At 45.3% G+C, this 5,425-nt stretch overlaps 1 protein-coding gene across 1 annotated transcript in view; it reads left to right on the forward strand.

Annotated features, from left to right (window-relative positions):
* LOC311428314 (GTPase-activating Rap/Ran-GAP domain-like protein 3) overlaps window positions 1–5,425 on the forward strand; it is a 78,854-nt gene that overhangs the window by 21,848 nt on the left and 51,581 nt on the right. The window lies entirely within an intron of this gene.

A 5,425-nucleotide genomic window follows, 5' to 3' on the forward strand; every position in this document is an offset into this window, starting at 1 on the left:
AACCTACAATGAAAGAAAAGGCATTTATTGCTTCAATAACAAGTTTCCAAACTACGAGACCTAAGGACCCAGAGGAAAATACTGTAATGAAAAATTTATCCAGAAACATTTCTTTGCTGTCCAAAAAACTTCTCTAAAACTTAGCAAGCTTTCATTGGGACAGTCTCATTACTTCATCACATTTGCTTTCCAGTCAGTAAATTCACAGAAAGCACTTCTGGCACAATGCTTCCAATTGCTACAATTACTATAAAGAAGAAAAGAATTATGACTCAAACTACTACCACTGAGCAGGGGCACAATCAAATGCAAACACGTCCCCTATTCATTCATAAGCGAAGGATTGAGACCAAAAACACAACTTCATGATGAAAACACCCAAGTGGACTAAATAATTAAGCAAACAGGTACAACTTTGGGAATGAAAGGTTTGATTATAGAACTAACTACTTGGTGGTATCATCCTGACCATATATATCCAGTACCAGATTTGCCCTCCATGGAACAATGCAGTGTCTCCACGTATCACTCTTTTGTTCAAGTTGTCAATTATTTTTTTCCTATAAAGTTGGACTTTGCCATGGTAGCACTAACATTGAATTTAAGTTCTCACCTCTTTATTTGGCAAGTTGAAGAGGAACTCTCTGCCAAAGCGTCCTGGTCTTTGTAAAGCAGGATCTACAGAATCCAGTCTGTTAGTAGCTCCGATTACCACGATCTCCCCTCTGTTATCTATGCCGTCCAGAAGGGTCAGAAGAGTTGAAACAATGGAACAAATAGAAAAATATAAGTTTTACTTACTGGTTCAGTAAATTTTGTTACATTCCACATGACTTTCTTGATGCCGGAATAACCTTCTTCCTAGTGGTCATTCAAAACTGGGAAAAAAATAGTCTACCAAGTCGGGGTTTTTTTGATTTGATAATAAATCTGCAGACTCTTAAGTCATTAAGCACTTCAAGACTGTTTGAAATAATCTCTACGTTAATATAAAAGGAGTACCGCACACTTCTGCTCAGGAAGAAAATCACGGAAAATGTCAACTTTGATTTTAGATGTTGAATTTGTTGCAGTGAGATCTTCCTCATCGCACGATTCTATTTGGATTTAAACCATATTATCTATGGAGAGACCAAGATTAGGACAAGAACAGCACAGAGTTCAGCATGAAGCCAATCAGGAGCTCAAGTTTGTATTCTTTGTATTCAACTTTATCCTTCTCTTGCTGGAAGGACCTGCTTTTTGACTCTCCTTCTCTTCACTAGGAGCATGTTAGTCTTGCTTTGGTAATGCTCTTTCTCAGTGGTTTTAGTCTTGTCCTTTGTATCTTGGCATCTCTCTGTAAGAGCTGAGGAGGAAAGGTTTTTAGAGCTACATTCAGTGTCAGACTTGAGAGAGGAAGTATGCCGCAATTTCTCACCAGGCTCACAAGACTCTTTGCCGTACAAAACAGTTTCTTTTGAAATGAGGTCACGTTCTTTTGATCTTCTTGCTTTCTCCTTGTCTCCACCGTCATCACATTGGTACTGGGCGAGGTATTCATCGTTCCCAGGAGATTTCGGAGGGTCCACGACACTGCACAAAATAAAATCACATTTCTCACTTCTGCTGAAGGACGTGAATATTAAGAGTAAAACCTTCCAACGTCAAACAAACAAACAAAAACCTCCGGACTACAGGAACCCTCGCAAAGATATGCCATTTAGAAACCTCTCCTGTGATTAGGACACCTTCTTCAGCTCCCAGAGAAAGTGCTTTTTCCCCTCTTGCTTCTGAAGCCATTGCACTAAAAAAGCAAACGCATCTGTCTCCCTCCACATGCCGCTCTGATTAAGAGCCAGAATATTCAAAGCCACTCTATTTGTTCTCCCCACATAGCCGAAAAAACACCAGTTGAAAGAGTTTTCTACCTCTCTCCACGAATTTACATTCACATATCCTATGACTGCAAAAATAGAAGGCGGGGCTCAGGAGGAACAGCCAGTGCTGGAAATGAAAAAAAGCAGCCCGTTTCTTCAGAGTCTTAAGCCTATGCTACTAGGAACAAAACAAAACAAAACAAAACAAAACAAGAGGAGAGGAGAACAACAGCGGGAAATTTACCTATTCTCCAGGTGTTCAATTGCAAAGCCTCCTCTGGAGGATCAACAGTTGTGAATTCAGTGTGCTTAGGAGAAATCAGATCTACATCTGAACCACAACTATTTCAGTAGTATCACGAACTTCTGTTACTCTGAAGAAGCAGTCAGCACCGTTTCTATGTTAGGAAAGAGCTGAACAGAGTCTGTTACTCACATCAAGTAGTCAGGCAGGTTTCTTTAGGAAGGCTGGGTTTCACTAGAACATTACTAGCCTGTAAGCCTCATGGCATCACCTTCCATCTTGACTGCTGAACCTCCTTGCTCCCTACTATCTTCTTTGCCAAGATACAGCTGTCCACATTTACTTTTCCTACTTGGCTGGACTGAACTTAAGAAGATCTTGCATCTAAGAAAGGGAACAAAAGCTGCTGCCCAGCAGCGTCTGGCTCAGGGAGGAGTGAGAAAGCTCTGTGCAGCCCCCAAGCTCCGTGCAGCAGGAGGCAGGAGGTGCTCCAGGCTCACAGCAGCAGTTCCCCTGCGGCCTGTGCAGGGAGAGGCCCCTGGTGGAGCAGGCTGTCCCCCTGCAGCCCATGGGTCCCCCGTGGAGCAGATCTCCACGCTGCAGCCCCCCTGCGGGTGGAGGAGCCCCCGGTGGAGCAGGTGGCTGTGGCCTGGAGGAGGCCGCGGCCTGTGGAGAGCCCCCGCAGGAGCAGGCCCCGGGCTGGACTGGAACAGGCTGTGCTGAGCCTGCTTTGCCCGTGACGCTCCTTGTGGAGTGATCTCCCTGTCCTTCTGGCAGCCCTTGAGCCCTTGCCAGCCTCTTTTCTCCCCTTGGCGTTGGAGGAGGGGCAGGGAGAGAGCGCTTGTGCTGGAGCTCAGCTGCCCAGCTGAGGAAAACCACCACGGCTCTGTCTTGCCGCTGCTGCAGCACGCTGGTAGCAGCCAGCACCGTCTGCTCTTCGAGCCTCAGCAAGCCCACAGCATCTTCCCAGAAGGGATCCCTTTCCTTCACGCCTGACAGGCGCCGCCTCCAGAGGCTGAGGGCTTGTGCCCTGTTTGCAAGCTCTTTCTCAGTGCCCCCTTCCCCAGAGAAGGATCCCAGCTGCTTGGCTTCCCTGCCCTCTGCTGCCAGGCTCCCGCAGCTGCTATCCCAGCAGCGCAGCAGCCAGCTGACAATGTGCTCGCCTGGAGGACAGCTGCAATCTTGTCCCATGGCTCGCAGCTCGCCCAGGGATGGGGATCACCTGCTTCCTGCTGCTTTTCTCTCTGCTCTCCTTTCCAACAGCGTCCTGTGCCCTGGGATGGCCCTACCTTGGGGTAGGCTGCCTCGCCTTCCTCTTGCTCCTTCCCCTTCTTGGGAGGACTTTCTGCCCTTCCGAAACGAGATGACTTCTGCATGCATTCCTTCCCCTTGTGTGTACTGGTGCCTGAGACAGCAACGGGGTCGTCCCCGGAGCCAGCTGTAGGGCCTGTGCCAGGCTTGGAGGGGCTGCAGGGAACATGCCAGGGGCTGGAGTGGCTGGATGTGAAGTACTATCAGTAAAGAATTTCTTCCTAACATATATTAGAAATCTAACTTTTCAGTGTAAAGCTATTAGTCCATGTCCTGTCACTCCAGGCCCTGATAAAGACCCCCTCCCCAGCTTTCCTATAGGTTGCCTTTAAGTACAGGAAGGCTCTCAGCCTGGCACACAGTAAAAGTGATGTCAGATCCTTCACAATATTATTTGAATTTCACGTAAATAGAATAGACTATCAACTTACTTAGGAGAAGTAATACAATTTCAGAACTATTCAAAACCAAAGGCATTCCAAACTAAGTTTAAGTTCAGAGGAAATCCAAAGAAAAAACTGATTTTGAAACTAATAATCAGAGACCATAATCTTCTTCAAATGATGGATTTTCCTCCTGTACTGGGTAATATTGGTCTGTCTTTAATGCTCATCCAAACATGGCTTTGACACCGAGTATCTTGCTTTGCCTCTGCATTAAGTCTTCTTCTCATGTGAGGTAAATGTCCTGCTCTTATGGGATGGGCCTAGGAGACATACGCGCTGTGTCTCATGATGCTTGGATATCATCTTAATTCTGGGTGAAGATGAAAGGTCTCACTGCTTCCTGAACAGGGAAGTGGATGTCTGCAGTTAAGAACCCTCTGTCTAATCTAGAAACATGAAGGAAGGAGTTTGCTGGATTGCAAGTGACAGTGAAGAAAGCCACAGGTGACATATCAAACTGATTAAAATGTTATTTAGCTCAGGGCATGGCTAATGAAGTGGAGCTGGAATAGTTTGACGACTGTAATTACACTCACTATCACTGTGACTTGTTTATAGGATGGTAATGCCTAAAGGTCCCACTGGAGCCTGAAACAAGGTTGTGCTGGGTGCTGCACGTGCATATCTCAGTAGCGCTTTGATAGCTAGTGATACAAACAGACAAAACAGAGATTGAAAGGAGAAACGGGGGGACAGAGATAAGAAGATCTTCCTGCAGGTCATTTAGGGTATGAGCCAGGAGTTCAGTGCATCCAGCTCTCTAGTGCTCTGCTGGCCCAGTGAGATGAATGGAAAACATTGCAGCCTTGGAAAAATAGTGCTTCTTCTAATTCTTTGGCCAGTTTTGATGATTTAGGACTGCTCTATTTATTTATTTATTTATTTTACTTTTCCCATTTGTGCTGGAGAAGGTGAACTTTTTAAATACCTATTCTGAATTCAAATATCATTTTCATTGTTATGTTTCTGTTTTGTTGGCACTATTCATAATGACTTCTACCCTTCAGTGGAAGCAAAAGCTTATCATACCATAAAAGTGGAAAGGTCACAGAAAACTTCAGAGCTTTTGAAGAAAGCTGAGGAAAATCCATTCCCTGTTCTAGGCAGAGAGAGTGGCTGATTTCCAGACAGGTAAATGGGCAGGATAAGGCCACTTCATGTCCGCTGATGGCCAGTTGTATGGACCGCGAAGATAATGGACTAGCAGCACAAGAGACTGTGCCAATAATCTAATCCAATACAATCTATTTCAAGTGGTAGAGACCTGATACTCTACGACAATGTGAGGAAGACCAAACTGTCAGGCAAACTTTGAGATGATCATGTTCAGGATCTAAAACTCTTAAGACAAGTGTCAACACAGGAAGGGTGAAATAAAGGCATGAATGCCATACAAGTACTGATAAATCTCAGGAAGTCTGGAAACCAGGGCAGATGGATGGAATAAGATGGTGCTTTGTGTTAGCAAGAAGCAGAGGTTAGGGAAATGTTATGGGTCAGCAATAGAGTGGTTTTGTGCAAATCACTGCTAAAGAAAGACAGCCTTGCTAGCCTGCTCTTTGCTC

This window comes from Aythya ferina (genome assembly GCF_964211825.1).
Source record: "Aythya ferina genome assembly, contig: HAP1_SCAFFOLD_42, whole genome shotgun sequence".
Lineage (NCBI taxonomy): Eukaryota > Metazoa > Chordata > Aves > Anseriformes > Anatidae > Aythya > Aythya ferina.